This window comes from Leuresthes tenuis, unplaced genomic scaffold (assembly GCF_036924035.1).
Source record: "Leuresthes tenuis unplaced genomic scaffold, fLeuTen1.0.hap1 SCAF_2, whole genome shotgun sequence".
In the NCBI taxonomy this organism is placed as follows: domain Eukaryota; kingdom Metazoa; phylum Chordata; class Actinopteri; order Atheriniformes; family Atherinopsidae; genus Leuresthes; species Leuresthes tenuis.
Window position 1 is genome coordinate 29,327,744 of NW_027325356.1, and position 25,971 is coordinate 29,353,714.

At 40.5% G+C, this 25,971-nt stretch overlaps 4 non-coding genes across 4 annotated transcripts; 2 read left to right on the forward strand and 2 right to left on the reverse strand.

Annotated features, from left to right (window-relative positions):
• Window positions 1-14,880: 14,880 nt before the first annotated feature.
• Window positions 14,881-14,994, reverse strand: LOC140302569 (U5 spliceosomal RNA). Its single transcript, XR_011915027.1, has one exon. It is a non-coding gene; the product is annotated as a U5 spliceosomal RNA (small nuclear RNA).
• Window positions 14,995-15,405: 411 nt separating this feature from the next.
• LOC140302547 (U2 spliceosomal RNA) lies at window positions 15,406-15,588 on the reverse strand. The gene has a single exon (XR_011915007.1). It is a non-coding gene; the product is annotated as a U2 spliceosomal RNA (small nuclear RNA).
• A 5,303-nt stretch (window positions 15,589-20,891) lies between these two features.
• Window positions 20,892-21,074, forward strand: LOC140302537 (U2 spliceosomal RNA). The gene has a single exon (XR_011914999.1). It is a non-coding gene; the product is annotated as a U2 spliceosomal RNA (small nuclear RNA).
• A 389-nt stretch (window positions 21,075-21,463) lies between these two features.
• On the forward strand, window positions 21,464-21,577 carry LOC140302659 (U5 spliceosomal RNA). The gene has a single exon (XR_011915109.1). It is a non-coding gene; the product is annotated as a U5 spliceosomal RNA (small nuclear RNA).
• Window positions 21,578-25,971: the final 4,394 nt, after the last annotated feature.

The following is a 25,971-nucleotide window of genomic DNA, read 5'->3' on the forward strand; positions in this document are numbered from 1 at the left end:
GTCGGCTGTTGCCCACAAGTCCACAGCAGCACTGCACTCCCAGAAGAAATGCCTCACCGTCTCAGGCGCGCCACAACCTGGACGGGGGCAGGTGGCCGTCGCCGACATACCCCTGGAGTGCATGACAGATCTGACTCGGAGAATCTCGTGAGCCACCATCCATGACAAATCCCAAAGTCTATTCAGAAGAGCTGAAAGGTTCACACTGCGCCAAACTGTTGAGGGCTCGCCAAGAGTGAGCCCACGCACTGGACTCACTGGGGCCCGCTCCTGCACAACAGAGAGCAAAGATCGATGGCACGTTAAAACTTGTACATCTTCTTGTTCTAAATTAAAATGGTTTAAAAATGTCTTTATAAAAGCATAACTTTCTGTTAGATTAAAAGACACAGGTACTTTCAGGTCTGATGGTAAAAGTCGTAATCTTCTCATGTAGGCCCCCATCCAGAATCTTGCCATTGCAGCTGCCGCTGGGTTTTTGGATGGGTTAATTGCACACTTTAATTGGACAGAGGTAAAGAGACTTCCTAAAAACAAATACAAATCTGGTACTGCTTTCCCTCCCTTCACTTTTGGCTTCTTCAGTACTTCCCTCCTCAACCTTTCCCATTTGGAGTTCCATAAAAAATAAAAGATGGATCGTTCCAGGTCTAAAATAATTTCTTTTTAGAATAAATAAATGAATAAAGTTTTGTCTAGCAGGTCAAATATGTGCAAAATACAATCCACAGGGCAATCTAAGACCAAAACGAAGATAATTCCCTAAGCCAGTGTATCTTTTTCAACATATTTGTTTGGATTTCATTATTTCATTATTGTGTAGATTTCATTGAACTAAATTAATGTTAAGGGAAACGATTCTGCTCAGTGACAACAGAGGTTTTTACCAAATGGACTGAAATATTTCCATGTGCACAAGCAGATGTACTCTCAGTAGCAAAAGCACAGGTAAAATAAATCATTTCTAGATTTGAAAATCCTGAAAAGATCTTCAGTGATAATTTGACACACTTTGTAAACAACGTCATCTCACTGATGGCAAAGAACTTAAAATAGACCTTAGAAACGACTGTGCATATCATCCACAATCAGCAGGTTTCGTGGAGAGACACAATGGAATAATTAAGTCAAGACTGAAAAAAATCATGGAAGAAATGGGAAATATTGGGTTTACTGTTTACCATCCTAAAAATGCATCCTCCAACTAGCACAAGATGAACTCCATTTGAGAAAAGGTATGGAAGACCATTTGTACTCCCACAGTCAAAACACAGTCATCAACTGACATGATGAAGAAAAAAAGAAAAAGAGAAGAAACCTTAGCAGTATACAAATATTAACAAGTAGAGAGATCTCTTCTGTTTAGTCTGTTCCAGGTGAACCGGTGAAGGAATCTCTGAAGACAGTAAAACCCAGGGACTGGATCATCATCAAAGTGATAAAGAAAAAGAACTGGTCCAGCCCAATGGGGGGAAGGTCCATTTCAGGTACTACTTACATCACCCACAGCAGCTGAAGGACTTCTTGGATTCACTTATCACATTGTACCACGACCTTCAGAAGTAGGGAAAGATTATTTACCCACCACTGTTTTCTGAGGCAAAAGTCTGACTACAAAGGGGAATTCTCTCAACAGGAGGGGGTTCATCTCAACTTCAGTGAAGAAAACAACGGCTAACATGAGAACATAGAGTGTGACTAAAATAACCATACAGAGTACCACCACTGTCCCCTTGACATAGAAAGTGCCACACTAGTAATAACATTTATTTAAACTTGGAGATAAATGGAGAAAATAATCTCATATACAATAGCTGAGACAGAAAAAACAAAAAACTTTTGAAGACACGATTAAAACAACATTTAGAACATACAATAAGCTTAAAAGGAGTGACAAAGCTGCGACTGCGAAGGCATAGAAGTCTAATTGAAAACAGGAGCAGTAGGACAGACTTTTTTGAAATCTGAGTAAGCTCTGGGAATCAAATTTAGATAATGATCAGACTTGGCCTTTCTTATTTCTGCTCTACCTTTATTTCTAAGCTTCCTAAAAGCAAGGCAATGACCCGGGTCCCTCATATGCCCAGCTAGCATCCAAGGTTTATTTATTTTTTAAGTAAAGAAGACAGTTCTGCGAAAGCCAGGGACTAGACATGTTCTAAGTTCTATACTTTTTAAAAGGGGCGTGTTTATCAACTATGGAATTAGAAGATTTACAAAAATGGTCAAGTGCTAGATCTTCATCTGGGATTTTAACAGTGTCATGAGTATAACTATTCAACAGATCAGTTAAAAAAAAATCCTGCTCATGGAGATGTTTCAGGATCTGGATACCAAGCGTGGACCTAATGTTTTCATTTTTGCAATTCTGATACAGGCTATTGAGCAGTGATAACTAACACCAAGTTCAGATACTGCGGATTTTCTACCTTTGATTTGTTAAGATTGAGCCAATTAGGGACAACCTTGAAGGATCTCTTAAGATTGGTTTTGTAGGATCAGTAATTACCTGAGAAAGGTTGATATTGGTACACACCTTTTTTAAATGATCAGAGGCAGAGTTCAACTTGTTTAAATTAAAATTGCCACACAGAGATTGGGTTTAGGCCACATGCACACAGAATGACATCAACAAATATAAGACATATTAAACATTTACACATAGATTTTTGAATACATGTAGAGGAATGATACTTTGAAATGTGCTCATTGCGGAGTTATGATGAGTTGAGTAATGAACTATTCTGGGAAAGAGGTTCTATTCCCAGCATCATGATGGACACTCCTGATATAGAAGGTTTCGCTAACGCATTGGAATTGTTGTACTATTTTCATATGCATGTGCAATGAAGAATTGCTTGCTGCTGATAAATGCAAAGAAGAACAGCTTACACATAGATGCTCACATATAGGCTGCTGAATGCAATGAAGACCTGCTTATCCAGTAAAGTTCAATGTCAATGTGTAATATTCAATTAGGATTTGCAAAACAGTGAAGTTAAACAATGAATGGGTCCATAGTCGGTATGACAAGACTACAGGAATATTTACCTGGGTGTACGTTCAAACAGAGATGAGAAAATTGCGATAAATAATTGTTAGTTTGTTTGTTAGTATGTATATGAATGTTATGTGTATAAACTGTGTTGAGTTGTAGTTACTCAGTAGTGTCTCAGTGAAACAACCGACGGGGGAAGCCTTGCGGTGACAACAAAAGCAGTGTTTTACTGATCAGTCAAGTTGCTCCAGTGTACTCCATCCAAACTGGTTGGTTACTGAAGGGATAGAAAATGGGGAATACTTGTTTTAAAGCAAACAAGGAATTAGATGGGAAAAATACATGTTTTAACGGGACCCAGACAATATTAAATACTCAGACAGATGGGAGAAGAAGTGTAGTTTTGTTTCCACAGAAATTTGGAGATGCATGAATCTAGTGACTTAAACCAAGTAGCAGATGCTTTTATGGGGATCATTGAGAACAAATAGTTAACTTTTGGTAGTATCATCATTTTAATGGTTGTAACTCTCCCCATAAGTGATATAGGTAAGGACTTCCAACGAGAGAGCTCGTCCTCTACTCTCTTTAATAATTGCACATAATTTAGCTTTGTTAGCTCTGAGAGCCTGGAGGAAATGTTTATGCCTAAATATCTAATATTTCCTGACTGTAAAGTGATCGCAGGTATATTCTGGACCCTACAGTTAATGGGCAGAACTGTGGTCTTAGACCAGTTGATAGAGTAGTCACAAAGTGCAGAGAATTTATTTATGAGTGTGATCGTGTGAGTGAGAGACGTCTGTGAGTTCTGAAGGAAAAGTAATACATCATCAGCATAAAGACTTATTTTATGCTCAATATTTTGGGGTTGGATGCCTTTAATATTTCTATCTTGTCTGATAGCAGCTGCGAAAGGTTTGATGAAAATAGCAAAAAGTGAGGGAGAAAGTGGGCAACCCTGTCTTGTACCTCTCTGCAGACTGAAGCTTGGATAAGTTTGATCATTTGTCCTGACACTTGCATTTGGGGAGCTATATAATATCCTTATCCAGTTGATGAAGTGTGACACAAACCCGAATTTGTTTAATGTTGCGAATAAAAATTTCCAGTTCACTCCATCAAATGCTTTTTCTGCATCTAGAGAGTCGATTATGGTTTCCAAGTTGTTGATGGTAGAATAGTCTATGAGAAAAAGCGGGTGAGAAAAGGTGCGAATGTCCAACCATACATGATCAAAAGCAGGAGTGGATGTGTTCGGCTACAAGAAGGTTTGAATGCCCGACCATAGTTTGTAAAAAGCGGGTAAGAAAAGGTTCGAATGCCTGAACATACACCATCAAAAGAGGGAGTGGAGGTGTTCCACTGTAAGGTGTGAATGTCTGACCGTAGTTGGTAAAAAGCGGGTAAGAAAAGGTTAAAATATCCAACTGTACACAATCAATAGCGGGAGCGGAGTTTTCCTGCTAAAAGAAGGTGTGAAAGTCCGACCATGGTTTGTAAAAAGCGGGTAAGAAAAGGTTTGAATGCCCGAATATACACCATCAAAAGCGGAAGCGGAGGTGTTCGGCTGCAAGTAGGTGTGAACGTCCGACCAAAGTTTGTAAAACGCAGTTAAGAAAAGGTTTGAATATCCAACCAAACATAATCTAAAGCGGGAGCAAAGGTGTTCGACTGCATGTAGGTGTGAATGTCAGATCATAATTTGCAAAAAGCTGATGGGAGAGGGTGTGAATGACCAACAATAATTGCTGAAAAATGTGTTAGAAAAGGTAAGAATGCCGGACCATTCATCATCAAAAGCGGGAGAAGAGGTGTTTGGCTGCAAGAAGCTGTGATTGTCCAGCCATAATTACTCACAAACGGGTAAGAAAAGGTAGTATTGCCAGACCATACATTATCAAAACAGGGAGCGGAGGTGGTTCAGCTGCAAAAAGGTTTGAATGTTCGACTAAAGTTTGTAAAAAGCGGGTAAGACAAGGTGCGAATGCCCAACAATGTATGATCAAAAGAGGGAGTGGAGGTGTTCAGCTGCAAGAAGGTCTGAATGTCCATCAATAATTGCTAGAGAACATGAAAGAAAATTTTCGAAAATCAAACCGCTCATGATCATAAGTGGGAGAGGAGGTGTTCAGCTGCAAGAAGGTGTGAATGTCCACCCATAATTCCTGAAAAATGGGTAAAAAAAAAGTGCGAATGCCACACCATACATCATCAAAAGCAGGAGTGGATGTGTTCGGCTACAAGAAGGTGTGAACGTCCAACCAAAGTTTGTAAAAAGCAGTTAAGAAAAGGTGCGAATATCACACCAAACATAACCAAAAGCGGGAGAAGAGCTGTTCAACTGCAAGTAGGTGTGAATGTCAGATCATAATTTGCAAAAAGCTGATGAGAAAGGGTGAGAATGACCGACTATACACCATCAAATGCGGGAGCGGAGTTGTTCGGCTGTGAGTAGGTGTGAATCTCCGACCATAATTGCTGAAAAATGTGTTATAAAAGGTAAGAATGCCGGTCCATACATCATCAAAAGCGAGAGAGGTTGTGTTCGGCTGCAAGTAGGTGTGAATGTCCGACTAAAGTTCAAATATATTAACAAAAGCGGGAGGAGAGGTCTTCGGATGAGAGTGGTTGAGAATTTCCATCCATAATATATAAAATGTGGGGGAAAAAAAAGTGTGCTAGAACACTAAAAGGTGGAGCGGAAGTGTTCGGCTGCAAGACGGTGTGAATGTCCGACTATATTTGGTGAAAAGCAGGTGAAGCAAGATCTGAATGCCCAACCTTACATCATCAAAAGCGAGATCAGAGGTGTTTGGCTGCAAGAAGGCCATAGTTTGCCAAAAGCGGGTAAGGTGCGAATGACCGACTAAATATCAACAAAAGTGGGGGCGGAGGACTTCGGATACAAGTGGGTGTGAATATCTCACCATACAAGTATGGTGGAGAGGAAGCTGTGAATGGCCGACCATAGTTTGCAAAAAGCGGGTGAGAAAAGGTGCAAATGTCCAACCATAATTAATGAAAAGCGGGCAACAAGTAGGTTCGAATGCCCAACCACACATCATCAAAAGCAGGAGTGGATGTGTTCGGCTACAAGAAGGTTTGAATGTGCGAGCATAGTTTGTAAAAAAACGGGTAAGAAAAGGTTCGAATGCCCGAACATACACCATCAAAAGAGGAAGTGGAGGTGTTCCGCTGTAAGACGGTGTGAATGTCCGACCATAGTTGGTAAAAAGCGGGTAAGAAAAGGTTAAAATACCCGACTGTACACAATCAATAGAAGGGGGGGGGGGATTGTTCGGCTACAAGAAGGTGTGAAAGTCCGACCATGGTTTGTAAAAAGCGTGTAAGAAAACGTTTGAATCCCGAATATATACAATCAAAAGCGGAAGCGGAGGTGTTCGGCTGCAAGAAGGTGTGAACGTCCGACCATGGTTTGTAAAAAGCAGTTAAGAAAAGGTTCGAATATCCAACCAAACATAATCAAAAGCGGGAGCAGAGCTGTTCGACTGCAAGTAGGTGTGAATGTCAAGCCATAATTACTCACAAACGGCTAAGAAAAGGTAGTATTGCCAGACCATAGATAATCAAAACAGGGAGCGGAGGTGGTTCAGCTGCAAGGTGTGAATGTCTGACTATAGTTTGTAAAAAGCGGGTAAGAAAAGGTAAGAAAGCCTTTCAGAGATGTTCGGCTGGTATTTATCAATGTCTAGATAGATTTCAACAAAAAACAACGTTGCATTTTGCAGTAAAAGAAAGAGCAACACTAATGGTTCAGAAATCCGAGAAAAAGCTTTTCGTGAGTTCTGCATGATTTGGGATTTTGCTTATAAAATCCATTCCTTCACTCAAACTATGTTAAAATTGTTTTGTCCTTCATATTTACCATGTCTAGAAAGATTTAAACAAAAAAACAACGTTGTACTTTGCAGTAGAAGAAAGAGCAACACTGAAGGATCAGGAATCCGAGAATAAGCTTATTTTCATACGTCCTGCATGATTTGGGATTTTATGTATAAAATTAATTCCTCCACTCAAACCAAGTGAAAACTGCTTTGTCCTTCATATTTATCAATGTCTAGATCGACTTCAACAAAGAACAACATTGTATTTTGCAGTAGAAGAAAGAGCAACACTGAAGGATCAGGAATCCGAGAATAAGCTTGTTTTCATACGTTCTGCACGATTTTGGATTTTATCTATAAAATTAATTCCTTCACCCAAACTATGTTAAAACGGCTTTTACCTTCATATTTGTCAATGACTAGATAGATGTAAACAAAGAACAACATTGGACTGTGCAGTAAAAGAAAGAACAAATCAAAAGGTGCATGAATCCGAGAATAAGCTTATTTTCATGAGTTCTGCACGATTTCGGATTTTACTATAAAATGAATTCCTTCACTCAAACTATGTTAAAATTGCTTTTAACTTCATATTTATCAATGTCTAGATCGACTTCAACAAAGAACAACATTGGATTTTGCAGTATAGGAAAGTGCAACACTGGAGGATCAGGAATCCGAGAATAAGCTTATTTTGATACGTTCTGCATGATTTGGGATTTTATGTATAAAATGAATTCCTTCACTAAAACCAAGTTAAAACTGCTTTGTCCTTCATATTTATCAATGTCTAGATCGACTTCAACAAAGAAAAACATTGTATTTTGCAGTAGAAGAAAGTGCAATACTGAAGGACGAGGAATCAGAGAATAAGCTTCTTTTCATACGTTCTGCACGATTTGGGATTTTATGTATAAAATGAATTCCTTCACTCAAACCAAGTGGAAACTGCTTTGTCCTTCATATTTATCAATGTCTAGATCAATTTCAACAAAGAACAACGTTCTGGACATTCACACCTTCTTGCAGTCGAACAGCTCTGCTCCCGCTTTTGATTATGTTTGGTTGGATATTCGACGAACCTTTTCTTAACTGCTTTTTACAAACTTTGGTCGGACGTTCACACCTTCTTGCAGCCGAACACCTCCGCTTCCGCTTTTGATGGTATATATTCGGGATTCAAACGTTTTCTTACCCGCTTTTTACAAACCATGGTCGGACTTTCACACCTTCTTGTAGCCGAACAATTCCCCCCCCCCCCCCCCCCCCCCCTTCTATTGATTGTGTACAGTTGGGTATTTTAACCTTTTCTTACCCGCTTTTTACCAACTATGGTCGGACATTCACACCTTCTTGCAGCCGAACACTTCCGCTCCACCTTTTAGTGTTTTATAACACCTTTTTTTTCACCGCATTTCATAGATTATGGTTGGAAATTCTCAACCACTCTCATCCGTAGACCTCTCCTCCCGCTTTTGTTAATATATTTGAACTTTAGTTGGACATTCACACCTTCTAGTAGCCGAACAACTCCGCTTCCCTGTTTTGATCATGTATGGTCTGGCAATACTACCTTTTCTCACCCGTTTGTGAGTAATTATGGCTGGACATTCACACCTACTTGCAGCCGAACACCACCTCTCTCGCTTTTGATGATGTATGGACCGGCATTCTTACCTTTTCTAACACATTTTTCAACAATTATGGTCGGAGATTCACACCTTCTCACAGCCGAACAACTCCGCTCCCGCATTTGATGGTGTATAGTCAGGAATTCTCACCTTTTCTCATCAGCTTTTTGCAATTTATGATCTGACATTCACACCTACTTGCAGTCGAACAGCTCTGCTCCCGCTTTTGATTATGTTTGGTTGGATATTCGAACCTTTTCTTAACTGCTTTTTATAAACTTTGGTCGGACGTTCACACCTTCTTGCAGCCGAACACCTCCGCTTCCGCTTTTGATGGTGTATATTGGGGCATTCGAACCTTTTCTTACCCGCTTTTTACAAACCATGGTCGGACTTTCACACCTTCTTGTAGCCGAACAACTCTGCTCCCGCTATTGATTGTGTACAGTCGGGTATTTTAACCTTTTCTTACCCGCTTTTTACCAACTACGGTCAGACATTCACACCTTCTTACAGCGGAACACCTCCGCTCCCTCTTTTGATGGTGTATGTTCGGGCATTCGAACCTTTTCTTACCCGCTTTTTACAAACTATGGTCGGGCATTCAAACCTTCTTGTAGCCGAACACATCCACTCCTGCTTTTGATCATGTATGGTTGGACATTCGCACCTTTTCTCACCCGCTTTTTCTCATAGACTATTCTACCATCAACAACTTGGAAACCATAATTGACTCTCTAGATGCAGAAAAAGCATTTGTTGGAGTGAACTGGAAATTTTTATTCGCAACATTAAACAAATTCGGGTTTGTGTCACACTTTTTCAACTGGATAAGGATATTATATAGCTCCCCAAATGCAAGTGTCAGGACAAATGATCAAACTTCTCCAAGCTTCAGTCTGCACAGAGGTACAAGACTGGGTTGCCCACTTTCTCCCTCACTTTTTGCTATTTTCATCAAACCTTTAGCAGCTGCTATCAGACAAGATAAAAATATTAAAGGCATCCAACCCCAAAATATTGAGCATAAAATAAGTCTTTATGCTGATGATGTATTACTTTTCTTTCAGAACTCACAGACGTCTCTCACTCACACGATCACACTCATAAATAAATTCTCTGCACTTTGTGACTACTCTATCAACTGGTCTAAGACCACAGTTCTGCCCATTAACTGTAGGGTCCAGAATATACCTGCGATCACTTTACAGTCAGGAAATATTAGATATTTAGGCATAAACATTTCCTCCAGGCTCTCAGAGCTAACAAAGCTAAATTATGTGCAATTATTAAAGAGAGTAGAGGACAAGCTCTCTCGTTGGAAGTCCTTACCTATATCACTTATGGGGAGAGTTACAACCATTAAAATGATGATACTACCAAAAGTTAACTATTTGTTCTCAATGATCCCCATAAAACCATCTGCTACTTGGTTTAAGTCACTAGATTCATGCATCTCCAAATTTCTGTGGAAAAACAAACCACCACGTATTAGTTTAAAAAGACAGAAGACCAAGGACAGTGGTGGATTAGATTTACCTCATTTTCAGCACTATTCCTTAGCCAATAGGTTACAATATATATCAAAATGGTTTAAACCTTGTTGTTGTCACAGTTCCCAGAGACGTTGTAATTTGAGGATTCTATATTCACCCCCCCATTAGAGGCACGTGTTGCAGATTGATGACACTGAATCTTCTTCTCTGTTCATTGCTGGCATCATTCCCAGCATCGTAAGTGTTCGTGGCATTGTTAGCCTCTTCTTCTGGATCTTGATATCGATCATCCTTTTGTATTTCTGGTTTGTCAGTCCTCTCTCTTCGTTCACCCGAGTCTTCGTCTTTTTGTCCTTGAGTTTGGGGATTTTTTCTTCTTTTGATGCCTTGACACAGTGTGACAGGTGATACCACGTGGGAGATCCTTTAACTTGGACTGCTGTCCCTGTGCTGCGAAATGGCTGTGCTGCTCAAATGGTCTCTCCTTCATCATATACACAGTTATTTATACATCACCTTCCACCATGAAGCGTTGTCCCTCTTTTTTTCTCTCTTTGTTCTTAAAATGCTGTTATGCATGTCTAAACCAATCCATTAAATTAGATAATTTTGGCAGTAAAGCGATCTACAATGTGCTTGGTCGCAAAGCTGCTCATCTGTGGTAAACAGCTCTTCAGAAAGGCATTCTTCAATTGATTTCACTAATTTTATGGAATAATTTTGTGATTTCCTACAAAACTACACTTCTTCTCCCATCTGTCTGAGTATTCAATATTGTCTGGGTCCCGTTAAAACATGTATTTTTCCCATCTAATTCCTTGTTTGCTTTAAAACAAGTATTCCCCATTTTCTATCCCTTCAGTAGCCAACCAGTTTGTATGGAGTACACTGGAGCAACGTGACTGATCAGTAAAACACTGCTTTTGTTGTCACCGCAAGGCTTCCACCTACTGAGTAACTACAACTCATTACAGTTTATACACATAACATTCATATACATACTAACAAACAAACAAACAATTATTTATCGCAATTTTCTCATTTCTGTTTGAACGTAAACCCAGGTAAATATTCCTGTAGTCTTGTCATACCGACTATGGACCCATTCATTGTTTAACTTCACTGTTTTGCAAATCCTAATTGAATATTACACATTGACATTGAACTTTACTGGATAAGCAGGTCTTCATTGCATTCAGCAGCCTATATGTGAGCATCTATGTGTAAGCTGTTCTTCTTTGCATTTATCAGCAGCAAGCAATTCTTCATTGCACATGCATATGAAAATAGTAAAACAATTCCAATGCGTTAGCGAAACCTTCTATATCAGGAGTGTCCATCATGATGCTGGGAATAGAACCTCTTTCCCAGAATAGTTCAACCTTCATTACTCAACTGATCATAACTCCGCAATGAGCACATTTCAAAGTATCATTCCTCTACATGTATTCAAAAATCTATGTGTAAATGTTTAATATTTCTTATATTTGTTGATGTCATTCTGTGTGCATGTGGCCTAAACCCAATCTCTGTGTGGCAATTTTAATTTAAACAAGTTGAACTCTGCCTCTGATCATTTAAAAAAGGTGTGTACCAATATCAACCTTTCTCAGGTAATTACTGATCCTACAAAACCAAACTTAAGAGATCCTTCAAGGTTGTCCCTGATTGGCTCAATCTTAACAAATCAAAGGTAGAAAATCCACAGTATCTGAAGTTGGTGTTAGTTATCACTGCTCAATAGCCTGTATCAGAATTGCAAAAATGAAAACATTAGGTCCACGCTTGGTATCCAGATCCTGAAACATCTCCATGAGCAGGATTTTTTTTTAACTGATCTGTTGAATAGTTATACTCATGACACTGTTAAAATCCCAGATGAAGATCTAGCACTTGACCATTTTTGTAAATCTTCTAATTCCATAGTTGATAAACATGCCCCTTTTAAAAAGTATAGAACTTAGAACAGGTCTAGTCCCTGGCTTTCGTCAGAACTGTCTTCTTTACTTAAAAAATAAATAAACCTTGGATGCTAGCTGGGCATATGAGGGACCCGGGTCATTGCCTTGCTTTTAGGAAGCTTAGAAATAAATGTACAGCAGAAATAAGAAAGGCTAAGTCTGATCATTATCTAAATTTGATTCCCAGAGCTTACTCAGATTTCACAAAAGTCTGTCCTACTGCTCCTGTTTTTAATTAGACTTCTATGCCTTCGCAGTCGCAGCTTTGTCACTCCTTTTAAGCTTATTGTATGTTCTAAATGTTGTTCTTCAAAAGTTTTTTGTTCTTTCTGTCTCAGCTATTGTATATGAGATTATTTTCTCCATTTATCTCCAAGTTTAAATAAATGTTATTACTAGTGTGGCACTTTCTATGTCAAGGGGACAGTGGTGGTACTCTGTCCTGCATCATCTTTATTTCTGCTAATCCATGCTTCATACCATAAAATTGGGAATACTATAATAAGAGTAATGATTAATAATACACAGCTGGTTCCTCTTAACCCACAAAATTCTGGTAATCTGAATGAATGCTACGGCCTTTGTACATCCATTTTCCCTGTCTTGTTTTAGTCACACCCTATGTTCTCATGTTAGCCGTTGTTTTCTTCACTGGGGTTGAGATGAACCCCCTCCTGTTGAGAGAATTCCCCTTTGTAGTCAGACTTTTGCCTCAGAAAACAGTGGTGGGTAACTAATCTTTCCCTACTTCTGAAGGTCGTGGTACAATGTGATAAGTGAATCCAAGAAGTCCTTCAGCTGCTATGGGTGATGTAAGTAGTACCTGAAATGGACCTTCCCCCCATTGGGCTGGACCAGTCCTTTTTCTTTATCACTTTGATGATGATCCAGTCCCCAGGTTTTACTGTCTTCAGAGATTCCTTCACCGGTTCACCTGGAACAGACTAAACAGAAGAGATCTCTCTACTTGTTAATATTTGTATTCTGCTAAGGTTTCTTCTCTTTTTCTTTTTTTCTTCATCATGTCAGTTGATGACTGTGTTTTGACTGTGGGAGTACAAATGGTCTTCCATACCTTTTCTCAAATGGAGTTCATCTTGTGCTAGTTGGAGGATGCATTTTTAGGATGGTAAACAGTAAACCCAATATTTCCCATTTCTTCCATGATTTTTTTCAGTCTTGACTTAATTATTCCATTGTGTCTCTCCACAAAACCTGCTGATTGTGGATGATATGCACAGTGGTTTCTAAGGTCTATTTTAAGTTCTTTGCCATCAGTGAGATGACATTGTTTACAAAGTGTGTCAAATTATCACTGAAGATCTTTTCAGGAATTTCAAATCTAGAAATGATTTATTTTACCCGTGCTTTTGCTACTGAGAGTGCATCTGCTTGTGCACATGGAAATATTTCAGTCCATTTGGTAAAAACCTCTGTTGTCACTGAGCAGAATCGTTTCCCTTAACATTAATTTAGTTCAATGAAATCTACACAATAATGAAAAAATGAAATCCAAACAAATATGTTGAAAAAGATACACTGGCTTAGGGGATTATCTTCGTTTTGGTCTTAGATTGCCCTATGGGTTGTATTTTGCACATATTTCACCTGCTAGACAAAACTTTATTCATTTATTTATTCTAAAAAGAAATTATTTTAGACCTGGAACGATCCATCTTTTATTTTTTATGGAACTCCAAATGGGAAAGGTTGAGGATGGAAGTACTGAAGAAGCCAAAAGTGAAGGGAGAGAAAGCAGTACCAGATCTGTATTTGTTTTTAGGAAGTCTCTTTACCTCTGTCCAATTAAAGTGTGCAATTAACCCATCCAAAAACCCAGCGGCAGCTGCAATGGCAAGATTCTGGATGGGGGCCTACATGAGAAGATTACGACTTTTACCATCAGACCTGAAAGTATCTGTGTCTTTTAATCTAACAGAAAGTTATGCTTTTATAAAGACATTTTTAAACCATTTTAATTTAGAACAAGAAGATGTACAAGTTTTAACGTGCCATCGATCTTTGCTCTCTGTTGTGCATGAGCGGGCCCCAGTGAGTCCAGTGCGTGGGCTCACTCTTGGCGAGCCCTCAACAGTTTGGCGCAGTGTGAACCTTTCAGCTCTTCTGAACAGACTTTGGGATTTGTCATGGATGGTGGTTCACGAGATTCTCCCAGTCAGATCTGTTATGCACTCCAGGGGTATGTCGGCGACGGCCACCTGCCCCCGTCCAGGTTGTGGCGCACCTGAGGCGGTGAGGCATTTCTTCTGGGAGTGCAGTGCTGCTGTGGACTTGTGGGCAACAGCCGACTCCTTAAATTTCCCGTACTTACCAGCAAGAGAGGTCCTGTCAGCACAACTGGTGCTTTATGGGGTGAGTCAAAATCAGAACCTCAGGAAAGAGGAATTTGTCAAAAGGTGGCTCACCCTGGCCGCCATCAAAGACACCATATGGACCTCAAGAAACTTGCTGGTAAGAAGGCACAAGCAGATTCCCCCCGTGGCTGTGATCAAGATGGCAGTAGCAACAGCCCAAGAGGCTGCAGGCCAAGGACGCAGCCACAAAGAAGCATCGCCTCTGTGCTCACTCGGACGAAGGAGCCGGAGTCACACGAAAAAAAGGTCCAAGCAATAGCAGTGGATCACTTGATCTTAGCCAAAAGGCAGAGAAGCAATAACTGTCCACTGGTTCACGTCCGAGGGCCCTTCCTGGCACAATGCCCACTTGTAGCGGTGTTCTTTTTATGGCCATAGGTGGCCAGAGTGTCACTGCACCCGCTGCACTGAGCACTCTTCAGCCCTTGAATGGCATAACTTTGCACTCCCGCACACTCCAGCGAGCACCATTCAAGCAACATCGGCACAGTTGCAACAAGTAAGGCGACTCTACTCAGAGAAGTCACTCTGCACAGTAACAAGATTTCTTTTGCACAGACAGAAAGGGCTTCACCCGCAAAGGTAAAGCCTGCCAAAAATAGAAACAACTCATTAGTGCTTCTCTCCACGGAAGTGTTTAGTAAAAGGCGAAAGACTTGTACCTTATGAAGAGAAACCAGAGTACGATTATCCATCACTGCGGGAGCAGGGCATCAGGCTAGTTGGCATAGCCACGTTCCCCATGGTGAGCTTTGCTTGATTGAGACGCTTGCTCCCCCCCCTTGCTCCTTGGCTGATCAAGTAGGAACAATCGGGCCCTATTCGATGGCTGCCTTGTCTTTTACTCTGTGCAAAAGTCAAGGCAGCAACAAACACCACGGGAAGACCGTATTGAGGCTTTGTTCTGAACGCTCATTCGGTGTCGCGTTTCTTTCAAGCAATTTTCCCGGTCAGCCCGCACTCGGCTCGCTCCCAGAGTTGTGTTAAAGTCCACTTCGCATTCACTCTCTTTTCTGAGCAGATTAAAAGAAAGTTTCATCTTGGGCTCCCTGAAACTTCCATCCTGCACCGCTGTTTGCTTTTGCACAAGAGCAGAGAAGAGCGCACAGTTCCCAGCGGCACTGCAGTACCGGGTCGATGCTTGGAGTGAATGGAGAAGGCTCCTTTTTCAACTTCTATTCCTAAAAATGCATTTAATATGTAGTCCTCGTATAGAGGACATATCAGATATTAAACTGAGTCTTTATGGTGTTATTTCACCCATTAACACTTAAGGTACCTCATACAGTGGCTGTGATATGGTTACTTAACAAAATATCTCTCCTACATAACTGTTCTTCTTTCACAGCCACACCTTGTTGTCGAGAGATGTGCTACACTTAATCCATCCACACTGCTACCTACCCCACAGATGGAAAGCCTCATGATTGCATGTCAGAAATAACCATCAGTGTTTTACCCAGGCCAGACTTAACTGATACAACGTTGTACTTTGTAGAATGAGAAAGAACTTCTTCAGCAATAAGCATCTCTCGACATATGACGAAATACAGATTTTGCTATAAAATTAATTCCTTCTATCAGCCTGACTTAAAACTGTTTGTCCTTATTTATCCACTTCAAATCGAGTTTCAACAATTAAAAAAATGTTGTAGTTTGAGAAAGAACAACTTAATCTTTCAGCAATCAGTATAAAAAGAGGGTAAGAAAAGGTGCAAATGCCAACCATACATCACTAAAAGGTGGAGCGGAAGTATTCGGCTGCAAGTAGGTGTGAATCTCCGACCATAATTTGTAAAAAGCGGGTAAGAAAAGGCTCGAATGCCGGACTATATATCAACAAAAGCGGCAGAAGAGGTCTTCGGATGAGAGTGGGTGAGAATTTCCACCCATAATCTATAAAATGCCGTTAAAAAAAAGGTGTGAATGCCCCATAGAACAATAAAAGGTGCAGCGGAAGTGTTCGGCTGCAAGAAGGTGTGAATGTCCGACTATATTTGGTGAAAAGCAGGTGAAGCAAGGTCTGACTGCCCAACCTTACATCATCAAAAGCGAGATCAGAGGTGTTTGGCTGCAAGAAGGCCATAGTTTGCAAAAAGCGAGTAAGGTGCGAATGACCGACTAAATATCAACAAAAGTGGGGGCGGAGGTCTTCGGATGCAAGTGGGTGTGAATATCACACCATACAAGTATGGTGGAGAGGAAGCTGTGAATGGCCGACCATAGTAAAGATCGAGTGAGAAAAGGTACGAATGTCAAACCATACATGATCAAAACAGGGAGCGGAGGTCTTTGGCTGCGACAAGGTGTGAATGTCTACCCATAATTAATGAAAAGCGGGCAACAAGTAGGTTCGAATGCCCAACCATACATCATCAAAAGCAGGAGAGGATGTGTTCGGCTACATAAGGTTTGAATATCCGACCATAGTTTGTGGTGGGAAAGAAAAGGTTCGAATGCCCGAACATACAACATCAAAAGAGGGAGCGGAGGTGTTCCGCTGTAAGAAGGTGTGAATGTCCGACCATAGTTGGTAAAAAGCGGGTAAGAAAAGGTTAAAATACCCGACTGTACACAATCAATAGCGGGAGCAGAGTTGTTCGTTTACTAAAAGGTGTGAAAGTCTGACCAAGGTTTGTAAAAAGCGGGTAAGAAAAGGTTCGAATGCCCGAACATACACCATTAAATGAGAGAGCGGAGGCGTTCCGCTGTAAGAAGGTGTGAATGTCCACCAATAATTCCTGAAAAATGGTTAAAAAAAAGGTGGGAATGCCCAACCATACATCATTAAAAGCAGGAGTGGATGTGTTCGGCTACAATAAGGTTTGAACGTCCTACCAAAGTTTTTAAAAAGCAGTTAAGAAAAGGTTCGAATATCCAAGCAAACATAATCAAAAGTGGGAGCAGAGCTGTTCGACTGCAAGTAGGTGTGAATGTAAGATCATAATTTGCAAAAAGCTGATGAGAAAGGGTGAGAATGCCCGACTATAAACAATCAAATGCGGGAGCGGAGTTGTTCGGCTGTGAGTAGGTGTGAATCTCCGACCATAATTGTTGAAAAATGTGTTAGAAAAGGTAAGAATGCCGGTCCATACATCATCAAAAGCGAGAGAGGTGGTGTTCGGCTGCAAGTAGGTGTGAATGTCCAGCCATAATTACTCACAAACGGGTAAGAAAAGGTAGTATTGCCAGACCATACATGATCAAAACAGGGAAGCGGAGGTGGTTCAGCTGCAAGAAGGTGTGAATGTCCGACTAAAGTTCAAATATATTAACAAAAGCGGGAGGAGAGGTCTACGGATGAGAGTGGTTGAGAATTTCCAACCATAATCTATGAAATGCAGTGAAGAAAATGGTGTGATAAAACACTAAAAAGTGGAGCGGAAGTGTTCGGCTCCAAGAAGGTGTGAATGTCCGACTATATTTGGTGAAAAGCAGGTGAAGCAAGGTCTGAATGCCCAACCTTACATCATCAAAAGTTAGATCAGAGGTGTTTGGCTGCAAGAAGGCCATAGTTTGCCAAAAGCGGGTAAGGTGCGAATGACCGACTAAATATCAACAAAAGTGGGGGCGGAGGTCTTCGGATGCAAGTGGGTGTGAATATCCCACCATACAAGTATGGTGGAGAGGAAGCTGTGATTGGCCGACCATAGTTTGCAAAAAGCGGATAAGAAAAGGTGCAAATGTCCAACCATACATGATCAAAACAGGGAGCGGAGGTGTTTGGCTGCGACAAGGTGTGAATGTCCACCCATAATTAATAAAAAGCGGGCAACAAGTAGGTTCGAATGCCCAACCATACATCATCAAAAGCAGGAGTGGATGTGTTCGGCTACAAGAAGGTTTGAATGTCCGACCAAAGTTTGTAAAAAGCAGTTAAGAAAAGGTTCGAATATCCAACCAAACATAATCAAAAGCGGGAGCAGAGCTGTTCCGCTGTAAGAAGGTGTGAATGTCCGACCATAGTTGGTAAAAAGCGGGTAAGAAAAGGTTAAAATACCCGACTGTACACAATCAATAGAAGGGGGGGAATTGTTCGGCTACAAGAAGGTGTGAAAGTCCGACCATGGTTTGTAAAAACGTTTGAAAACGTTTGAAATGCCCGAATATATACCATCAAAAGCGGAAGCGGAGGTGTTCGGCTGCAAGAAGGTGTGAACGTCCGACCAAAGTTTGTAAAAAGCATTTAAGAAAAGGTTCGAATATCCAACCAAACATAATCAAAAGCGGGAGCAGAGCTGTTCGACTGCAAGTAGGTGTGAATGTCCACTACGTTGTTCTTTGTTGAAATCGATCTAGACATTGATAAATATGAAGGACAAAGCAGTTTCCACTTGGTTTGAGTGAAGGAATTCATTTTATACATAAAATCCCAAATCGTGCAGAACGTATGAAAAGAAGCTTATTCTCGGATTCCTCGTCCTTCAGTATTGCACTTTCTTCTACTGCAAAATACAATGTTTTTCTTTGTTGAAGTCGATCTAGACATTGATAAATATGAAGGACAAAGCAGTTTTAACTTGGTTTGAGTGAAGGAATTCATTTTGTAGTAAAATCCGAAATCGTGCAGAACTCATGAAAATAAGCTTATTCTCGGATTCCTGCACCTCTTGATTTGTTTTTTCTTTTACTGCACAGTCCAATGTTGTTTTTTTGTTTAAATCTATCTAGTCATTGATAAATATGAAGGTAAAAGCCGTTTTAACATAGTTTAAGTGAAGGAATTCATTTTATAGATAAAATCCAAAATCGTGCAGAACTCATGAAAGTAAGCTTATTCTCGGATTCCTGAAACTTTAGATTTGCTCTTTCTTTTACTGCAAAGTCCAATGTTGTTTTTTTGTTTAAATCTTTCTAAACATTGAAAAATATGAAGGACAAAGTTTTAACATAGTTTGAGTGAAGGAATTAATTTTATACATAAAATCCCAAATCATGCAGAACGTATGAAAACAAGCTTATTCTCGGATTCCTGATCCTTCAGTGTTGCTCTTTCTTCTACTGCAAAATACAATGTTGTTCTTTGTTGAAGTCGATCTAGACATTGATAAATATGAAGGACAAAGCAGTTTTCACTTGGTTTGAGTGGAGGAATTAATTTTATACATAAAATCTCAAATCATGCAGGACGTATGAAAATAAGCTTATTCTCGGATTCCTGATCCTTCAGTGTTGCTCTTTCTTCTACTGCAAAGTACAACGTTGTTTTTTTGTTTAAATCTTTCTAGACATGGTAAATATGAAGGACAAAACAATTTTAACATAGTTTGAGTGAAGGAATGGATTTTATAAGCAAAATCCCAAATCATGCAGAACTCACGAAAAGCTTTTTCTCGGATTTCTGAACCATTAGTGTTGCTCTTTCTTTTACTGCAAAATACAACGTTGTTTTTTGTTTAAATCTATCTAGACATTGATAAATACCAGCCGAACATCTCTGAAAGGCTTTCTTACCTTTTCTTACCCGCTTTTTACAAACTATAGTCAGACATTCACACCTTGCAGCTGAACCACCTCCGCTCCCTGTTTTGATTATCTATGGTCTGGCAATACTACCTTTTCTTAGCCGTTTGTGAGTAATTATGGCTTGACATTCACACCTACTTGCAGTCGAACAGCTCTGCTCCCGCTTTTGATTATGTTTGGTTGGATATTCGAACCTTTTCTTAACTGCTTTTTACAAACCATGGTCGGACGTTCACACCGTCTTGCAGCCGAACACTTCCGCTCCACCTTTTAGTGTTCTAGCACACTTTTTTTTCCCCCGCATTTTATATATTATGGATGGAAATTCTCAACCACTCTCATCCGAAGACCTCTCCTCCCGCTTTTGTTAATATATTTGAACTTTAGTCGGACATTCACACCTACTTGCAGCCGAACACAACCTCTCTCGCTTTTGATGATGTATGGACCGGCATTCTTACCTTTTATAACACATTTTTCAGCAATTATGGTGGGAGATTCACACCTACTCACAGCCGAACAACTCCGCTCCCGCATTTGATGGTGTATAGTCGGGCATTCTCACCCTTTCTCATCAGCTTTTTACAAATTATGGTCGGACATTCACACCTACTTGCAGCCGAATACTTCCGCTCCACCTTTTAGTGATGTATGGTTGGCATTTGCACCTTTTCTTACCCTCTTTTTATACTGATTGCTGAAGATTAAATTGTTCTTTCTCAAACTACAAAATTTTTTTAATTGTTGAAACTCGATTTGAAGTGGATAAATAAGGAGGACAAACGGTTTTAAGTCAGGCTGATAGAAGGAATTAATTTTATAGCAAAATCTGTATTTCGTCATATGTCGAGAGATTCTTATTGCTGAAGAAGTTCTTTCTCATTCTACAAAGTACAACGTTGTATCAGTTAAGTCTGGCCTGGGTAAAACACTGATGGTTATATCTGACATGCAATCATGAGGCTTTCCATCTTTGGGGTAGGTAGCAGTGTGGATGGATTAAGTGTAGCACATCTCTCGACAACAAGGTGTGGCTGTGAAAGAAGAACAGTTATGTAGGAGAGATGTCTGGTAAAGATATTTTGTTAAGTAACCATGTCACAGCCACTGTATGAGGTACCTTAAGTGTTAATGGGTGAAATAACACCATAAAGACTCAGTTTAATATCTGATATGTCCTCTATACGAGGACTACATATTAAATGGATTTTTAGCAATAGGAGTTGAAAAAGGAGCTTGCTCCGTTCACTCCAAGCATCGACCCGGTACTGCAGTGCCGCTGGAAACTGTGCGCTCTTCTCTGCTCTTGTGCAAAAGCAAACAGCGGTGCAGGATGGAAGTTTCAGGGAGCCCAAGATGAATCTTTCTTGCATGCGAAGTGGACTTTAACACGACTCTGGGAGCGAGCCGAGTGCGGGCTAACCGGGAGAATTGCTTGAAAGAAACGTGACACCGAATGAGCGGTCAGAACAAAGCCTCAATACGGTGTTCCCGTGGTGTTTGTGGCTGCCTTGTCTTTTGCACAGAGTAAAAGACAAGGCAGCCATCGAATAGGGCCCGATTGTTCCTACTTGGTCAGCCGAGGAGCAAGGGGGGGGGAGCAAGCGTCTCAACCAAGCAAAGCTCACCATGGGGAACGTGGCTATGCCAACTAGCCTGATGCCCTGTTCCCGCAGTGATGGATAATCATACTCTGGTTTCTCTTCATAAGGTACAAGTCTTTCGCCTTTTACTAAACACTTACGTGGAGAGCAGCACTAATGAGTTGTTTCTATTTTTGGCAGGCTTTACCTTTGCGGGTGAAGCCCTTTCTGTCTGTGCAAAAGAAATCTTGTTACTGTGCAGAGTGACTTCTCTGAGTAGAGTCGCCTTACTTGTTGCAACTGTGCCGATGTTGCTTGAATGGTGCTCGCTGGAGCGTGCGGGAGTGCAAAGTTATACCATTTAAGGGCTGAAGAGTGCTCAGTGCAGCGGGTGGGCGGAGGTGCAAAGTGACACTCTGGCCAACTATGGCCATAAAAAGAACACCGCTACAAGTGCGCATTGTGCCAGGAAGGGCCCTCGGACGTGAACCAGTGGACAGTTATTGCTTCTCTGCCTTCTGCTATTGCTTGGACCTTTTTTTCGTGTGACTCCGGCTCCTTCGTCCGAGTGAGCACAGAGGCGATGCTTCTTTGTGGCTGCGTCCTTGGCCTGCAGCCTCTTGGGCTGTTGCTACTGCCATCTTGATCACAGCCACGGGGGGAATCTGCTTGTGCCTTCTTACCAGCAAGTTTCTTGAGGTCCATATGGCGTCTTTGATGGCGGCCAAGGTGAGCCACCTTTTGACAAATTCCTCTTTCCTGAGGTTCTGATTTTGACTCACCCCATAAAGCACCAGTTGTGCTGACAGGACCTCTCTTGCTGGTAAGTACGGGAAATTTAAGGAGTCGGCTGTTGCCCACAAGTCCACAGCAGCACTGCACTCCCAGAAGAAATGCCTCACCGTCTCAGGCGCGCCACAACCTGGACGGGGGCAGGTGGCCGTCTCCGACATACCCCTGGAGTGCATGACAGATCTGACTGGGAGAATCTCGTGAGCCACCATCCATGACAAATCCCAAAGTCTGTTCAGAAGAGCTGAAAGGTTCACACTGCGCCAAACTGTTGAGGGCTCGCCAAGAGTGAGCCCACGCACTGGACTCACTGGGGCCCGCTCCTGCACAACAGAGAGCAAAGATCGATGGCACGTTAAAACTTGTACATCTTCTTGTTCTAAATTAAAATGGTTTAAAAATGTCTTTATAAAAGCATAACTTTCTATTAGATTAAAAGACACAGGTACTTTCAGGTCTGATGGTAAAAGTCGTAATCTTCTCATGTAGGCCCCCATCCAGAATCTTGCCATTGCAGCTGCCACTGGGTTTTTGGATGGGTTAATTGCACACTTTAATTGGACAGAGGTAAAGAGACTTCCTAAAAACAAATACAGATCTGGTACTGCTTTCCCTCCTTTCACTTTTGGCTTCTTCAGTACTTCCCTCCTCAACCTTTCCCATTTGGAGTTCCATAAAAAATAAAAGATGGATCGTTCCAGGTCTAAAATAATTTCTTTTTAGAATAAATAAATGAATAAAGTTTTGTCTAGCAGGTCAAATATGTGCAAAATACAATCAACAGGGCAATCTAAGACCAAAACGAAGATAATTCCCTAAGCCAGTGTATCTTTTTCAACATATTTGTTTGGATTTCATTATTTCATTATTGTGTAGATTTCATTGAACTAAATTAATGTTAAGGGAAACGATTCTGCTCAGTGACAACAGAGGTTTTTACCAAATGGACTGAAATATTTCCATGTGCACAAGCAGATGCACTCTCAGTAGCAAAAGCACGGGTAAAATAAATCATTTCTAGATTTGAAATTCCTGAAAAGATCTTCAGTGATAATTTGACAAACTTTGTAAACAACGTCATCTCACTGATGGCAAAGAACTTAAAATAGACCTTAGAAACCACTGTGCATATCATCCACAATCAGCAGGTTTCGTGGAGAGACACAATGGAATAATTAAGTCAAGACTGAAAAAAATCATGGAAGAAATGGGAAATATTGGGTTTACTGTTTACCATCCTAAAAATGCATCCTCCAAATAGCACAAGATGAACTCAATTTGAGAAAAGGTATGGAAGACCATTTGTACTCCCACAGTCAAAACACAGTCATCAACTGACATGATGAAGAAAAAAAGAAAAAGAGAAGAAACCTTAGCAGTATACAAATATTAACAAGTAGAGAGATCTCTTCTGTTTAGTCTGTTCCAGGTGAACCGGTGAAGGAATCTCTGAAGACAGTAAAACCCGGGGACTGGATCATCATCAAAGTGATAAAGAAAAAGAACTGGTCCAGCCCAATGGGGGGAAGGTCCATTTCAGGTACTACTTACATCACCCACAGCAGCTGAAGGACTTCTTGGATTCACTTATCACATTGTACCACGACCTTCAGAAGTAGGGAAAGATTATTTACCCACCACTGTTTTCTGAGGCAAAAGTCTGACTACAAAGGGGAATTCTCTCAACAGGAGGGGGTTCATCTCAACCTCAGTGAAGAAAACAACGGCTAACATGAGAACATAGGGTGTGACTAAAATAACCATACAGAGTACCACCACTGTCCCCTTGACATAGAAAGTGCCACACTAGTAATAACATTTATTTAAACTTGGAGATAAATGGAGAAAATAATCTCTTATACAATAGCTGAGACAGAAAAAACAAAAAACTTTTGAAGACACGATTAAAACAACATTGAGAACATACAATAAGCTTAAAAGGAGTGACAAAGCTGCGACTGCGATTTATCAACTATGGAATTAGAAGATTTACAAAAATGGTCAAGTGCTAGATCTTCATCTGGGATTTTAACAGTGTCATGAGTATAACTATTCAACAGATCAGTTAAAAAAAAATCCTGCTCATGGAGATGTTTCAGGATCTGGATACCAAGCGTGGACCTAATGTTTTCATTTTTGCAATTCTGATACAGGCTATTGAGCAGTGATAACTAACACCAAGTTCAGATACTGCAGATTTTCTACCTTTGATTTGTTAAGATTGAGCCAATCAGGGACAACCTTGAAGGATCTCTTAAGATTGCTTTTGTAGGATCAGTAATTACCTGAGAAAGGTTGATATTGGTACACACCTTTTTTAAATGATCAGAGGCAGAGTTCAACTTGTTTAAATTAAAATTGCCACACAGAGATTGGGTTTAGGCCACATGCACATAGAATGACATCAACAAATATAAGAAATATTAAACATTTACACATAGATTTTTGAATACATGTAGAGGAATGATACTTTGAAATGTGCTCATTGCGGAGTTATGATCAGTTGAGTAATGAACTATTCTGGGAAAGAGGTTCTATTCCCAGCATCATGATGGACACTCCTGATATAGAAGGTTTCGCTAACGCATTGGAATTGTTGTACTATTTTCATATGCATATGCAATGAAGAATTGCTTGCTGCTGATAAATGCAAAGAAGAACAGCTTACACATAGATGCTCACATATAGGCTGCTGAATGCAATGAAGACCTGCTTATCCAGTAAAGTTCAATGTCAATGTGTAATATTCAATTAGGATTTGCAAAACAGTGAAGTTAAACAATGAATGGGTCCATAGTCGGTATGACAAGACTACAGGAATATTTACCTGGGTGTACGTTCAAACAGAGATGAGAAAATTGCGATAAATAATTGTTTGTTTGTTTGTTAGTATGTATATGAATGTTATGTGTATAAACTGTGTTGATTTGTAGTTACTCAGTAGTGTCTCAGTGAAACAACCGACGGGGGAAGCCTTGCGGTGACAACAAAAGCAGTGTTTTACTGATCAGTCAAGTTGCTCCAGTGTACTCCATACAAACTGGTTGGTTACTGAAGGGATAGAAAATGGGGAATACTTGTTTTAAAGCAAACAAGGAATTAGATGGGAAAAATACATGTTTTAACGGGACCCAGACAATATTGAATACTCAGACAGATGGGAGAAGAAGTGTAGTTTTGTAGGAAATCACAAAATTATTACATAAAATTAGTGAAATAAATTGAAAAATGCATTTCTGAAGAGCTGTTTACCACAGATGAGCAGCTTTGCGACCAAGCACATTGTAGATCGCTTTACTGCCAAAATGATCTAATTTAATGGATTGGTTTAGACATGCATAACAGCATTTTAAGAACAAAGAGAGAAACAAAAAGGGACAACGCTTCATGGTGGAAGGTGATGTATAAATAACTGTGTATATGATGAAGGAGAGACCATTTGAGCACCAAAGCCATTTCGCAGCACAGGGACAGCAGTCCAAGTTAAAGGATCTCCCACGTGGTATCACCTGTCACACTGTGTCAAGGCATCAAAAGAAGAAAAAATCACCGAACTTTAAGACAAAGAGACGAAGACTCCGGTGAACAAAGAGAGAGGACTGACAAACCAGAAATACAAAAGGATGCTCGATATCAAGATCCAAAAGAAGAGGCTAACAATGCCACGAACACTTACGATGCTGGGAATGATGCCAGCAATGAACAGAGAAGAAGATTCAGTGTCATCAATCTGCAACACGTGCCTCTAATGAGGGGGTGAATATAGAATCCTCAACGATTACAACGTCTCTGGGAACTGTGACAACAACAAGGTTTAAACC